Source organism: Talpa occidentalis, unplaced genomic scaffold (assembly GCF_014898055.3).
Source record: "Talpa occidentalis isolate TD23 unplaced genomic scaffold, MPIMG_talOcc4v2.1 talOcc4.11, whole genome shotgun sequence".
In the NCBI taxonomy this organism is placed as follows: Eukaryota; Metazoa; Chordata; class Mammalia; order Eulipotyphla; family Talpidae; genus Talpa; species Talpa occidentalis.
The window spans coordinates 14,249,844-14,265,315 of record NW_023601104.1 but is presented as its reverse complement, the minus strand read 5'-3'; the positions used below and the strand labels follow the sequence as shown (position 1 = coordinate 14,265,315).

Below are 15,472 nucleotides of genomic sequence, written 5' to 3'. Positions count from 1 at the left end.
GCAGCAGCTTCCTGCCTGCCCGTGACCTGTACCTGCCAGGACTTCTCCTCATTGACTTCCCTCAGCGGAGGGAGCTGTCCTCAAGGCCACCCGCCTGCCACCATGCAGGCCTCTCTCAGCAAACCTGTCCCTTTGGGGCAGCTCTTCCTGCCTGCTTGTGTCTATGCAAGTGTCTTTTACTATCCTATCCCTTCCCTAATAAACCTGCTCTTTCAATATAACTACCGTCTGTCTCGTGGAGAAACTCGCCTGGGAAACTCGCCGCGTGTCGCTGAAAGAGGAGCTCTGGTGAAACTCTTCCCAGAGTGAACCCAAGGACCCCGCACTCCAAACCCAGTGACTCCAAAAAATGACTATTAGTGTAGGGTAAAGAAAATATCAGGCTTTTCTGCCCCTCCGCCATCAGGATAGATGATGGATCCCTGTCCTGAAAGCATGCCTGATGGCGGGCACCTGGAGTAGGGTGTGGGCATAGGTAGATGGGATTCAGCTGAGTTAAGATTGTGCTTTTTAAGGGTGGCGTCACAGGGACGCCAGCAGCAGCAGCAGTAGAAGCCAAAGCAAAGCCGAAAGAGAAGCCGAGAAGCAGCAGAACGAACGCCAGAGAGCCCAGATAGAGTGAAGACTTGCTGGGGGCTGGGAGACCTGCCAGCCTCCCAGCCCCCCAGCCAGCACCCCTGCCTGCCATATGCCTGGTGAACCCCAATAAAAGACCTGCAAAACCACTGAGGACTCTGACTCCTCCTTTACCCGGTCTGCATGGGATCAGAAAACCTGCACAGTGCCCTGTCCTGCCTTTACAATTAGGTACATTTTAATACACCTATATTAAAATGCATACACTAGAGATTTTACATGCCTAACAAATGTTTTGCTGTGTTCCTTCTCCTTACCTACTACTGAATGTAAGGTGGCATTGAAAAAGCAACTGAATTCTTAGGACAGGACAACCAGATGGAAAGTTATGATGTGAAAATCACATGACAAATTGTACTGATCACTGCCTCAAACTCTTGCATCTTTCTGAGATTTCCCATCAATTGTTCATTTCAATTTTTACTCACTTCCAAATATTTACTCATCCCATAACACTCAGGCTTATCATTATCATAATTTTACTTTTAATGAAATGTTTCTATTATAAGCACTAAAATAATTTTTTAATTAAAAGCAAAATTACAAATTACTGTAGAATGTTATAATTATGTGGGTGATTAGACTAAACTTTTGCAACTAAATAACATACCTACAGTATAATTTTTAATGCAATAATTACTCCAGAAACTATAACACTGGGCCTTCCTTTGTCACGCTCATCACCCACTATATTACAACTGAGATATCTTCTCCACCAAGGAAAGTCTTTGCGTCACTTTTATCCATTTAAACTTGACAAAATGGAAATTACATCCTCCAGAATTGCTCAAAAGAGTGTTTAAGGAACAAGTTTTCTGCAGAATATAAATATATGTGCAGGTTTATACCTGTACTGAATTTGTCTTCATCATACAGTAGCTAAATTTGCAGAATTGAAAATGTGGACATATAACCTAAGTTGTATTTGTATCACCGATCTATGTCCTGCACAAACAGTGTACAAATTAAATTACATTTATCCTTTATGGAAATAATGGAACACAATTCTGCTGCTAAGCACCTGACACGATAAAAGATCTCACTAATTAGTATATCAGGCTGCTATAAGAGAATACCATAGGTATTTATTTGCCAATGTTCTGTGGCCTTTGCAGACAGCTTCTCACCACTTAGCAGTTCCAGGTGAACAGGACCTGCCTAGCTGAGGTGGAGGAGGAAGTGCCAGAATCCCCAGGTACAATCACTGAGCAGGACCTGATAAGAGCCCAGGGCAGCTTGGGAGGAGAAGCAGGAGCCACACCCACTGATGGGCAACAGGAAAACTAACAAGGGTGGGGTGGGAAGGAAAACCTCAGCAAAAGACCACATAAGTCCTTGGGGGGCACAAAACATTGCGGAGAAAGAACAATCACAAACAAGTGGAAGAGACAGTCTTCCTATCAGACGCAGAATCCAAAATTGCTGTGATGAAGACTAAAGAACTGGAAGACTACAAAGAAAATGCAGAAAAGCAAATAAATTTCATGAGAAATAAGATCAATGAACAAAAGATCAAAACTGAAAACTAAATTTGGTGTCAGGGAGCAAATAATTGGAGGAGAGGAAAAAAACAGTTCTGGAAATCATATAAGTGACTAGTGCTGGGCCTCGCTGGTGACGCAGAGGGTTGAGCGCAGCACTGTGAAGCTGTCCGCAGCCTCCGCAGTGCCGATTCGATTCCCAGCCAGGCAGGGAGATACCCACATGGTGCAGAAGACCTCTCCTGTCTCGCCCGCTGCTCCCCTCAGCAGTGTTTCCGGTCCATCTGCCTGTTCTGCTCCCCGCTGTCCCTGGTGAATCCTCTCTCACCCTCCCGCAAGTCTGGCCTGTACCCCAGTTCTTATATAAATAAGTAAATCTTTAAAAAAGAAAGAGAGAGACTAGTGCTGTTGTTCAGGTGTAAATGATAAGAGCCTGATTAGAACCTGGCACTTGAAAATATAAATAAGGATTCAGATACAACAGAGGTTGGGAAAGAAAATGATTGGTTGAGAGGTGGGAAGGGTCCCCTAGAGAAAAAAGCAAGTCAAAGTTGATATCCAAGCAGCTGAGAGGAGCTATATGAGCAAAAACCCTGCAGTAAAGACAAGGATATGTTCGGGTTAGTTTGGGACAATTAGGTTTGAGATCTGGGAAGTAGAATAGCCGAGAGTGAGGACTGCATAACTGGGCAAGGAGAACAGCCTAGGGCAGATAATCCCTTGGGAAGAGGGAGAAATAAAAATTGGACGGGCATATGTAACTTGAGTTTATTTTGGGAATTTAATGCTAGACAACTGTAATCTTATTTCTCTAGAAGTCACAATGTAGCGACCTATAGGCCAAATGCAGACAAAAGCCCTGTGGTGGTTCTGCTCAAAGCATTTTCTTAAACCTTGAATCAGTGGCAACATTAAAAATTTTGGATATCTCACCCCCAAACAATCCAGATTGTTGGCCTTTCTGACAACACTGGGTGGACATTCTCACATGTCAACGCTTGGCTAGAGCTGGGAAGTTATTCCCCCATCTAGACCCTGCACCAGGGGTCACCCTGGTGCACCCTGGCCCCATTAGACCTAAGTCACTCATTTATGTTATCTGCTGGGCTCTGGTGTGCACTTGGCAATTCTGCCAACGGCAGTGAGAAAGTCCATGGAAGTTCTTGATGACATTGAGGGCCAGATCCCCTGGGAAAGTTGATATGGTTAATTGGAGCAATTCAGTTGAGTTCAGCATTTTTCTAAAGTTTATTTTGTGCCAGGCAATGAGCTAGCACTGGAGAGGCTGGGATGAATTGGAAGTCTGTCTATTGTAACAAGAAAGACAAGGATGTGAAGATCTGCTGAGTGGCTGTTTCAGAGACTTAGGCACCACTGAGGACTTGGAATAGGCCATGTGAACAGGGATGAAGGCATGAATCCAAAACACATGCTGAAAGAAATTGTGTGACAAATTAGGAGGCCATAATAAAGACAGGGGTGTAGGGAACTGTATTGGGTCTCTCAAGTGCAGTAAAACATCAACAACAACAACAACCCCCCACCCCATGCCCCACTCAGTAACTTGAAAATGGAAGGAGTGGTGTTGTTCAAAGGGTTTGTGCAGCCGGTATGCTTCCTCTTGGCACACATCCTCTTGAGTAATGGCAGCCGTATCATCGCTTCTGTGTTCAGCAACTGGATTACTATATTGTTAACAAATGAAGCAATATTCATTTAGGCCTGTGGGGCCATGTTAGAACTCTACCTTCCAAAGCTGTTTAAGGTAAGTTCAGATATTTGTTTAAACAAAAGCTCTGGTTGCTGACCAGGAACAAGTCATCCAGGAAACAAAAAGGTTTGCACTACTCCCTGATGATTCAGGGGTTAGAGGCACACTGGATTTCTTTTATCCTAACTCTTTTCAAGGCCAACTATAGGAATTTCCTTTACAGAATTACAGATTCAGTCACTGACGAGGACTTGGCAGTAAGAGGGTTCCCTGTGCTGCTGAGACATTTCATACAGGTTTCCCCAGCCTGTATTCTTTGGATAATCAGCAATATATTTGGGGAGGTACTGACCAAATGTTTGGTATGTTACCAAACCATAAACTGAAACTAAAATTTATTTACAAAAAGAAAACAACAGCATTCTGGCTCCGAAAAGTAAAAAAGAGATGAGTCAACTGGAGGATTTCAACTGAAAGTTAAAGGTTTGATTGAATTATGCAGGGGGAGATGCCTTGTTTTTCTGCTTGCTTTGGCCAATGGGAGCTTAACCGCTCATGTTCTAGTGTATCAATAATCACAACTTTGCTCCTGGTCAACTCCATCTTTTACAGTTGGCCTCTAGTCAAGTACAATGCAGGCTTCCTTTCATGTCTGCATACGCTTGTGTGTGCCTATCCCCAGGCTTCCAAACACACTGACACAGGAAGGGGGAGTCTGATGGGGATGAATTCACTCCCCATCATAGAGCAAGGATCAGCTGGTGGCCGTCTCCTGAATCTGTCAAGTGATCACAATAAAAGTACTCATGAGCCTCAGGAGCAGTGGGGTTCCTCAGAACCTCAGCTGCAAGAAGACTCTGAAGGGTGACATTTCATTATAAACATGAACTGGCCAATTAGTCAGGCATATTGTTCCCTGGAATCCAGTACGCGAGATTTTAACACAATGAGAACAGACTCTAATTACAAGTTATTCATCTGTTGTTTAAACGTGATTGAAGGGACGCCAAACTCAATCCTTTCGTGGTAGGACAGAATGTGGGGTAGGAAAGGCAGCAGGTGTGCCAAGTCACCTAAGCTCATGTCTTTCCTGTGTCTGTCTAAAGGACACAGTCCCCCGTTCCTGCTGAACCTTGTCTGAGGGCATATTGGGGTCTGGAGACCAAGGTCCACATTTCAGTCCTTAGTCAGTCAGTCCTTAGTCATTCTGGGTTATCAGTGGAATATAGGACCGGACTGGGTAGCTTCAAAGGGTCCTTCCTTTTCTAAAGCTCTCTGATCTTCTAAATGAGGGGAAAGGGCAATGGAGGTTCACACGCAGGCAGTCAAATGGAAATACTTGGTCTATTAATTCCTCAGGTTGATCAAAGTTGTGAATTGTAGCAGCAAAAAGATTTATAACCATGACTGGAATAGAATCAGAACAGAAACCATATCTCCCTTTCTCCGCCGCCAATTCCCACACATAGACCATTACTGCCCACGATTCACTGGGCAGCTGCAATGGAACAGTGGGCTCTCCCAGGCACAATAAAACCATCACAAAAAAAAAATTGCTGAAGGTTCACTAAGTGCCAGGCATTGTACTGGGCACTTGTCATAATTTCTCACAACAATCTGAGAGTGGAGCAGTATTAGCCCCATTTTATAAGCGAAGAGCCAAGGGCAAGTCACTTGAACGCCTTGAGATCATTTCCATGAGTACAAAATAAGTGGATGTGATCTAGTTGACTTTAAAAGCCACTCCTACTCTAAACAACTTCAAATTCCATCACCCAGATCTCCAAAGGCTCACCATTATCATACAAAGCCAGCTGGCTAGAAAGCCGGATGGCCCCTCACCCACCCCAAGCACCATTCATCAGCTCACTAAAACACAAAACCACATTTACCAGACCCACCACTTCCTTGGGGAGCACTCACAAGCATATGTGAACAAAGTGGTTGTTAAAGCTCATTATTTCCCTAAGGAGACATCTTAGGCTGTGTGAGAGCAAATTGCCAAGGAAACAAGAAAATTTCAGAGTAAAATCACCTCGGTCCCCCCCCCTTCTACCCCCGCACAGTCAGGGATTCCAGAGTCAGGGATTACTCCACGGATAAAGACACAGCTACTTCTTCTCCGCTACTATTGACAGGGCTAGAAATGCCGCTCCCCAGAGATAGAAAGAAAGTTCCCTGAGGTCTGGGTCAAGGTCAAAACTCAGAAATACATTATGATTAGAAAGGAACGGCCCATAAGGTCGATCATCAACACCATCATGTCATCACCCACCATGTATTTATAAGTATACACTATGTACAAAGCACAGCAAGTAGCCTGGTCATTTGTTGAAGACTCTAAGTTCTACTTCTGACAATTATCACGAAGGTGAATAAGGCCTTGATGATCTCCAACAGAAAGAAACTGAGGCACCATAGAGTATCCAGACAAAGAGAATACAAGATTCTCCAGTGAGGAGAAGGAAGAACAAATCATGTCAGGATCATGGCTTAAAATAGAGAACATTCATCTGTATTCATTTGCTAGAGTACCACAGACTGGGTCGCTTCCACAACAGAAGTTTGTTTTCTTAATTTCTGGAGGCTGGAAGTACAAGATCAAGGTCTTTGAGGGGCCCCTTACCTGCCCAATTTAGCACTTTCACAAAGTAAATCACAAGAATGGTTAACTGTACCCACGTTCCTTCTTTCAAACCTTTGTTTGTTAGGTTTACATAGATTTTTAAGAGTGAAAATTAAGAAGCGACTAGTTTACTTCAGGTCTAGTCTGGGCAGCTTCTAGCAACTTGTCCCCACTGCTCCTATTTACCAAATCTCCAGGGTCAAACAGGAGTTAGGTAGTGGGTGTTGGAGCAGGGAAAGGTGAAAGAAAAGAGGAAAGAGAATTGTGCATCCATGCCCAGAAATGCGTCCTCAAGGACCTGTCTTCATTCTCTATAAAACATTTCCTGTTACAACACACAGGATTAACACATTTAGACACAGGCAAGATGGAGAAACTGTGAAATGTTCTAAAAGGAATTCTGGTTTCCTATCAACACTCAAATTCATTTTCTCTGGCAGAACACCAGCCACAAGACAGACACCCCACAGACAGACTTACAGGCCTGTGTTTTCAAGCACTCCAGCTCCAGAGCGGTTTATGTATTTGTTCAGCCAGAAGAAAAAAAAAAAAAAAGCCCAAATTTTAAAGTCATTTCTCTAAACACCAGCGATCTCCTCAATTAATTCTGCTGTTTTTTGTTTTGTTATGTTTTGTTTTTTAGATGTAGTCAAAAGCAACCCTTTCAAATCCACTTATTCATTTAAGAACTTTGTACTGAGTACCTGTCATGGATTCAACAGACCAGGACTGGCATGCCCAGGACTGGGGATACACTGATGATGGCGACAAGTCCAGCAAGGGAAAGCAAGTTCTAGAAATGGTACTTATATCACCCCTCTGCGCCAAGAGCAGTGCTGGGCACCTTAAATGCATGGGAAGGTACAATTATCTCCACTGTACACTGAAGAAGCTAAGACACAAAGAAGTTCAAAAGCCAAAGTCATGTTGCTGTCAATGGAAGTAGGAAAACCAGAGCTGTGTCACCTGACCTCCTGAGCAGTGCCCATCCCACTACTGGTATCTTAACCATGAACTTGGACCCCCCAAAAAAAACCTTTGGCTTCTTTATTTTTACTAACTTCTCATTGAAATTTAACATTTCCTTCAATTATTTAGATAGGCCACAAACAGCTGCAGTATTAGCAGTACCTCTGACTGTCACCAATAGAAATCACAGATATTTTCTTATATTACACAGATATTTCTTATACTACAGGTGTTGCCTATACCTTGAAATATTTTTTCTGCTTAGCTTCTTCAAAATTATGGTAGCCATTAGACCCACTGTCAGATCTTGTTTTTTTATGTATTTGTTTTTTTAAAGGCACGCAGACGGCTACATCATAAATTCTTTTCATAGTTTGATAAGTATTCTGGAATTGGTTTCTTTTCAATATTCTGCCTTTTATTTCATATCTTTAAAAGCATTGTTCTAAGCAAGGTCCTTAGTCTTCCCAGAACTATTCAAGGGGTACATGGACCGAAAGTGAGTCAGAACCCCACACTGGAGCAATGTGCAATGCAGGCACTGGGTCTTTGAGCAAGAAGCTAAGGTTGTGACTTTTATAATTAAAAGGAAAATGAAGAGGGGGGGGAAGGAGCCCCTCAATTCCACCAGAGCACCCTTTCGACCAATTCCTGGTTGGCTCGTGCCCTAAGGTTCTGCTCTGCTGCTTCCAGCTCCCACAGCCCCCTCGAGCGCCCCTTCCTCCCACGCGCAGAGTCAGTAGATAACCGTGTCCCCGCCGCGGGCAGACATCAACCTTTGCCCCCCCCCCCCCAAAGCTGGGCACCCACTAGCGCCCAGGGACGGTGCGCAGTGACAGGCTGAATAAGTGAGAGGCGCCAGAAACTCCCCCACACTTAAGACACCGAGAAATTCCCACACAGCAAGATGCGGACACTTGGTTCTTTAGCCGCCCCTCACAGGTGGGCTCCCCGCGACCCCCGAGGCCCCCCACTCCAAGAAGGAAGCAAGAGTTCCAAGACCAGGTTCGAAGCGAGGCCAAGAGGCGCCGCGTCTGGGTGGGAGGCGAGTGTGAGGTCCGCGGGACCCCGCGGCGCAAGCTCGGGGCCCACCGCCAGCCCCGGGGGAAGCGCTCTCTCCGCCCGGCCCCCACGGCCAAAGCCCCCCGCCTCCGCGAGCCGCAGTGGGGCGCCTCCTACCCGGTGCGAGTTGAACCTCTGGCCACCGCGTCCGCGCCGTGGAGTTGCCGCTCCTGCCCTGGCTCGCGCCGGGCCCGCCCCGCCCGGCCGCCCCCCCTGGACGGAAGCTGGAGGCGGGGTGAGCGCGGCTCCCCAAGAAGGTCAGGGAAGGTCCAACGGCGGCCGCGGTGCCGAACTGGGCGCAGGGTGCCGGAGCTTGGAGCGCACGCAGCGACGCAGCTGGCGGCCCGGGAACGGCCCCGCCTCCGGCGCACCCCGAAGGGCTGAGCCGCGCCCCCGCGCGCGGCGGCGCAGGACACCGCGGCCACCTGTCAAGCCGCGCCCACCCCCTCCCGGCGGGGCCAACCGCCCGGCTGCGCTGGGAGGGGCGAGGGCGAAGGCGGGGCTGGCAGGAGCCTGTGCAGCCTGCGCTCGTCGGGGCGCAGCGCGTCTGTGCTCCCCGCGGGGTTCCCGAGGCTGCCCAGGCTGACCGCGGCCCCGCGGCCCACCGCGCGGCAGCCGGGCTCTCCCCGCAGCGGCTCTCCCCGCAGGCGCCTGCCTCTGGCCTCCACTTCCACGGCTGGACGTTTGCAGCTGGCATTTCTTTGCCAGGTGGGTGCAAAGTGGGGATGAGTGGTTGTCCACCCTGTAGGGCCTCGCAGCGTCTTTCTTAGATACTGGGCGCCCCAAAAATGTTGTTGTTGCGAGTTTAAGGCGTCGTAACTTCAGATGTGCGTTGGGAAGTTTCACCCACAAAATCCCTTCAAAGTGTATTTACGTTGCGGTTGCTTTTGCTTTGTTTGTTTTTTTTTTTGTTTGTTTGTTTGTTTGTTTGTTTGTTTTTGGTAAATTTTGAGTAACTTTTCTGAATTTTCTGTTGCAGACGTTTTCTTTCTTCGGAGGAACTGGCTGCATCCATGGTAAAAATCACTATCGCAGCTACAAACACAGGCTCTGTATAGATATTTTGGTAACCCAGTTCCATACCCCAATTCCAGGGGACAAATGAACAGTAATGTTTCTGTGACAGGATTTTGTGAAACGGTGAACAACACTAGTTAAAGAATTTCTCGATAAGTGTAGTCTAATTAATTTTTCCAATGGATGCATTCCTGGAAATTTCAGTATATTAAAAACATGCAAAAATGCGTATTTGTAATTATCTGAGGTAGAACATAATTTATTTTAGCCCAAAAATGTGGGGTGTTTTTTTTTTTCTTAACTTGAGTGTTGAGGTAAGGGAAGGGACACAGAATCATGTAGAATTCAGGACAGTTGATTGCTCTATGGCACTGTCCACACAGACCTCCTAAATGCCAATAAAACCAATCATCTTGACAAATAAAATGCTCCCTCTTTATTTCCAAAATACCTCACCCCACCTCCAAACTCCACTGCTCTCCCATCCCAGTTCAGCAGCTCTGGTTTAGCCAGAAAGGATATCATTGGGAAAGAACCACAAGAGAGGTGCTGCTTGCTGGGCAGTTTGAGGTTGGTGGGTATGGAGTCAAATTCTGAGTTAAGAAATGTGTCTGCATCACCCAAAGCAGTGATAGTGAAGGCAAAGATCAACAGCTGGGACTACATCAAATTAAAGAGCTTCTGCACAGCAAAAGAGACAATAACAAAAAGAAAGAGACACCCCACTGACTGGGAGAACATTTTTGCACACAACACTAATGATAAAGGACTGATCACAAAAATCTGCAAAGAGCTGATGAGACTCAACAACAACAAAGAAAATAATCCTGTCCAAAAATGGGCAGAAGAGCTAAAAAGAAACTTCTCTGAAGAGGAAATGCAAATGGCCAACAGGCATATGAAAAAATGTTCAACATCACTTGTCATCAGGGAAATGCAAATCAAAACTACCATGAGATACCATCTCACACCAGTGAGAATGGCACATATTAAAAAAACTAGCAACGACAAATGTTGGCGAGGTTGTGGAGAAAAAGGAACTCTCCTGCACTGTTGGTGGGAGTGCAAACTGGTCCAACCACTATGGAGAGCTGTGTGGAGATTTCTGGACCTACTAAACATAGAGCTTCCATATGATCCAGCAATTCCACTCCTAGGTATTTACCCAAAGGACACAGAAACATCAATTCCAAAGAACACCTGCACCCCTATGTTTATAGCAGCACTGTTTACAATAGCTAAGCTTTGGAAACAACCCAAATGCCCAAAAATAGATGACTGGATCAAGAAGATGTGGTACATATACACCATGGAATATTACTCAGCATTCAAAAAAGATAAACACATGCCATTTGCAGCAACATGGATGGCACTGGAAGGGATCATGCTCAGCGAAATAAGCCAGAAAGAAAAAGAAAAATACCGGATGGTCTCACTCATAGCAGGAATCTAGAGAATTTAAATAAGGGACCAGGAAAATGAATAACTATAAGAAAGTGAAAATCAAAATCAACAAAAAACTATGAATTAGAGACACTCTGTGGTGGGTGGGGGGCGGGGAGGAGAGGGATTGGGTCAAAATAAGGGGGGTGCAACTGTATGGGGAATATAAAAATAAATTTATTAAAAAAAAAAAAAGAAATGTGTCTGAAGCAGATCCTGACATCTTCTGCATATATTCCTTCTATTATCTCACCAAAGTCTTCCTGGAAGAAGCACAGGAAAAACATCAGACAGCCAGGAAGGGGGCTGAGAGCTCACTCACTCACTCACTCATGTAGTCATTCTTTCATCTGACTGATATTCCCTGAATCCCTGCCTACTGTGTCAAGTAGGCTCTGTGCTTGCTATCTGGTCAGATAGTGTTGAAAAAATCAGACTTGGTTCCTACCTATGTGGAGTTTGCAAAATAGTGAAAAATGCACTTGGGAAAATGGGAAACGAAGTATTTTTAAAGAGGGGGAAGAGGCAGTGATAGGAGGGGCTGGCAATAAGAGAAACATAGCCCAATTCATAAGCACCCAAGAGAAAGAAAAGCAAACTGACAGGGCTTGGGAAGATGCACAAGCATGTGAACAGAACTGACATCAGGAAGGAGAAGAATAGAAAAATAAACAGAATAGGACCCTCTGGAGAAAAGGCAAAGGACAGTGCAAGAGGAAGAGACGGCAAAAAGGCTGGTCCTATAGGAATGCTGGTTTAATGGTCAGTTCTCTCTGCTTTTCCTGCCTAGCAAGTTCCACTCATCCCTTCCAGCTTGCAAATTCTTCCCCGAGTAGCTAGAGAAAAGGCTCACTACCACCCTGACCCTTAGAAAACCAAATCTAAGTGAGTAAACAGCCCAGCCAAAGTGCCACCAACCTATTGGGGAGCACCATGGAGTCACAGAAGAGCTGGGGTGAATACCTAGTATGTCCCTACTACAGGGACATTGCAGCACACATGGTGTTCATCCTGCCAGACCAAGAGGCAATCTCAGAATTGGGGGTGTGAGGGGATAAATGAACAGAGCATAGGGACTATGTATTGGGCCTGGTTTAAAAAGGCAACCCCAACATCCTCCATATGTGTTATTTTCCTCATAGTCATCCTGCATATCAAATAATAACTAAAACTGCAACCAGGCTACATCAAATAAAAACTGAAACTGCAACCAGGCTACATGCATAATCAGCATTCTTGGTTGCAAGCAAGACACCATCTTAAGTAGAAAAGGGATATGAAAGGCTTTCACGGATTCACAGAAACATCGAAATGATGGGGTAATAATGGCAGAAAAAGTAGCAAGGAGGGCCTCCCCAGTGGCGCAGCGGTTGAGTGCTGGGTTGCGAAGCTGCCCGCAACCTCTACAGCGCCAGTTCGATCCCCGGCCAACGGGCGAGGGTTCCACATGGTGCGCAGACCTCTCCTGCCGCCCGCTGCTCCCCTCAGCAGTGTACTTCATCAGTCTGCCTGTTCTGCTTTCTGCTCTGGCTCTGGTGAATTCTCTCACCCTCCCACGCTTCTGACTGTACCCAGTGCTTGTATAAATAAATACTTAAATCTAAAAAAAAAAAGAAAGAAAGAAAAAGTAGCAAGGAATCAAGCCAGTTCTGCAGAATCAAAAAGCAAAAAGCACAACACTCTCTTTTAACAGGGAACAGCCTAACCACCCCCAGAATATACCCACTGCCTTCACAAATGACTCTAGAGAGACACAAAAAGTGAGAATTCAAATTCTCAGTGGGTAGGTCCAATTGACCAAACCTATGTCCAAGACCAGCACAGTCAGCTAACAGATCAGGGAGGGAGCCTCACTGACTTCCTGTTGGATTTTCATAATAAGTACCCTGCTGTGGGAAAAGGGACTGAATCTCAATGATAATCAGATCAAGACTTTATTAGATAAAGGATTCGAACCTGGGAACGCAATCTAGCAGATTTTTACTCTGTGAGAGCTGTTTCAATAAATATAAGTTTATACAGGTTGGAACAGTGAGTCATTGACATCAAGATTCTTGATAGGAATATCTAGTTTTAATTCTTGATGGGTTTCTAGTTCTATGTTGTTCAGACCTAAAGATATGTTGATGCTAGAGAAAAGCAATGCAGGATTTTAATCTCTTCTTATCTAAAGAATGCACTACAGAGATGCAGAGGTTGGAGTCAGACAAATCTTAATCTGGCTCCTTGGTCATCAGTGGGTATGAAAAGATTTGCTTTACCTTCCTGTATAAACTACAGGGTGCTACAGACCTGCATAAGCTACAGCATGGAACCTGGTCACACTTTAAGTATGAAGATGGTTTTGCTCTCTTGCCTGCTATACCTGGGCAGGGCGAGGGAGGGGTGAATGTTTCCCCAGAAAATTTTATAATATGTCAAACTGTAGCTTATACAGGAAGGTAAAGCCTTATGTCCCTGAGAAGTTGTTCCCATTGGGGAATAGGACCTCCACATGCCGAGCCCGGAACTGGAAGGAAAGAAAGCACAAAATCCCCCGGTGGGTCATTAGAACCATTCCTGCCTCCAACTGTTAGGCCCTCATCCTTCCTACTGAGGACACGGCACCATAGAGGTCTCTGATTTAATAAGTCATACCTTATCCTGAAGTATGGCACTCCATTCTTTCAGAGTACTTTCTTAGAGCTACCCTTCTTTTGTGACTTTAGAAAGTCATCCCAATAATCTCTAAGGCCAGTTACCACTGGGTGGTGCAGCATATGACACAATCAAAGACCGGTGGATCATGACCACTTGAAGGAGACCCCTGGCCGGAAGCTCTACTATATGTAATTCCGTATCTGTGGGTCAGACATTTCTTATGCCTCCTGCCGAATGATGCTCTGTGAGCAGGAAAATCAGACACTATTCTTTGTTTTAGATCTCCTGTCTCTTACCATAAAACAGTCTCAGAAACCTGGACCTCTGAGATGTTACTGATCCATCACATTAATGATATCAAGCTGATTGGACAAAACAAGCAAGAGGGGGTGCTACAGGACCCCTCTTGATAAGATGTACACACTTCAGAGGATTGAGATAAAACCTATGAAGGTCAGAAATAGGCCATTTCAGTTATGTTCTTAGAAGTCCAGTGGTCAGGCATATTCTAAAATACTCCCTTCTTAAAGTAAAAGACAATTTGCTATATCACAAAGAAGGAAGCACGATGTCTAGTACACCCTTTTGTGCTCTGAAGGCAACACTTCAACCTGAGAAATTTCTCTGACCCAAATATTGGATGACATGGAGGCTGCCAGTTCCGAGTGGGACTGGAGCAAGACAGGAGGCTGCAACAGGGCCATGCTACAGTGCATGGATCCAGCCAACAGGCCCCCAAAGTGTTGGAGGTGTTGGCCATGGTAACAGACGCAGTATGACCATGGTTCAGATGTGTGGATCCAGTTGGGGCCATTGTAAGCTGGACTTGTTCCAGGACCCCATTTTTCATCTGGTCCTCATAAATTCTCATTCCAACAGGAGGGTCACGATGCTCCTTTGGGTTTCTTGGTTTCAGTGTCAACTCAGACCCTTTTTCCAGTAGTCTTGGAAAGGTCCATTACTCCCTTTCCCCCAATATACAGCCACCAAGCAAACAGCCAGAGGTTCCTTTGAAGAAGGACTGGGGAAGTTGTCAGGTACGTACTAGCCAGTACTGGAGGGTCCTTCCTCCAGTCACCTATTCCTTGTAGGTCCGAAAATTGACTCAGGCCTGGGAACTAAGCAGGAAATCTTGACTTTTTATTGAAGTGACTGCCCTCAGCCATTTGATCCTCCATTTTTAAAAAATGTTTATTTTCTTACATTGTTAATTTTTGGATAATAGTTGATTTCTACCATCAGGTATAATCCCTGCAGCTCTTGCACCACCACAGCACCCGTGATCCATCAGCAGTCCCTGTGCTCTTCCCTCCCATTTAGACCCCTCCCTTTGTCCCTCCTCCCTGGCTGTGTGCCTCAGATCTATGGTCAGCTTGCAAGTTTTGTCTTCTTTTTCCCTGAAACTTTGTTCAGTTTCTCTATATTCTGTATATAAGAGAAGCCATCCATCATTTTTTCTTTTTTCTTCTGACTTCATTGAGCATAATCCCTTCCAGCTCCAGCCATGTTATTGCAAATGGCATGAGTTTATCTTTTTTGATTGCTGAGTAGTATTCCATTGTATATATATATATATATAGACCCATCTTCTTGATCCACTCATCTGTTTTGGGGCATTTGGGCTGTTTTCATATCTTGGCTATGGTAAATGGTGCTGCAGTAAATACAGGAGTGCAGGTTTCCTTTTAAATTAGTGTTTTGTGTCATTTGGGTAGATTCCTAGGACTGGAATCACTGGTTCATATGGTAGATTCATTTTTGTGCTTTAAGGAATCTCCAGTTTTTCATAGTAGTGGACCAGTTTGCATTCCCAGCAGCAGGGTAAGAGGATTCTTTTTTTCACCATATCCTCACTAGCATTTGTTGTTTCTGTTTTTTTTTTTTTTT

The 15,472-nt window shown here is 45.2% G+C and overlaps 1 protein-coding gene across 2 annotated transcripts in view; it reads right to left on the bottom strand.

The window, feature by feature from the left end:
* Positions 1-8,661, bottom strand: part of SQOR (sulfide quinone oxidoreductase) — a 44,023-nt gene extending 35,362 nt beyond the window's left edge. For both annotated transcript variants that reach the window (XM_037502415.2, XM_037502416.2), the window contains exon 1: positions 8,603-8,661. The gene's annotated coding sequence lies outside the window, so the exon portion shown is untranslated. The remainder of the gene's footprint in view (positions 1-8,602) is intronic.
* Between the last annotated feature and the right edge of the window lie 6,811 nt (positions 8,662-15,472).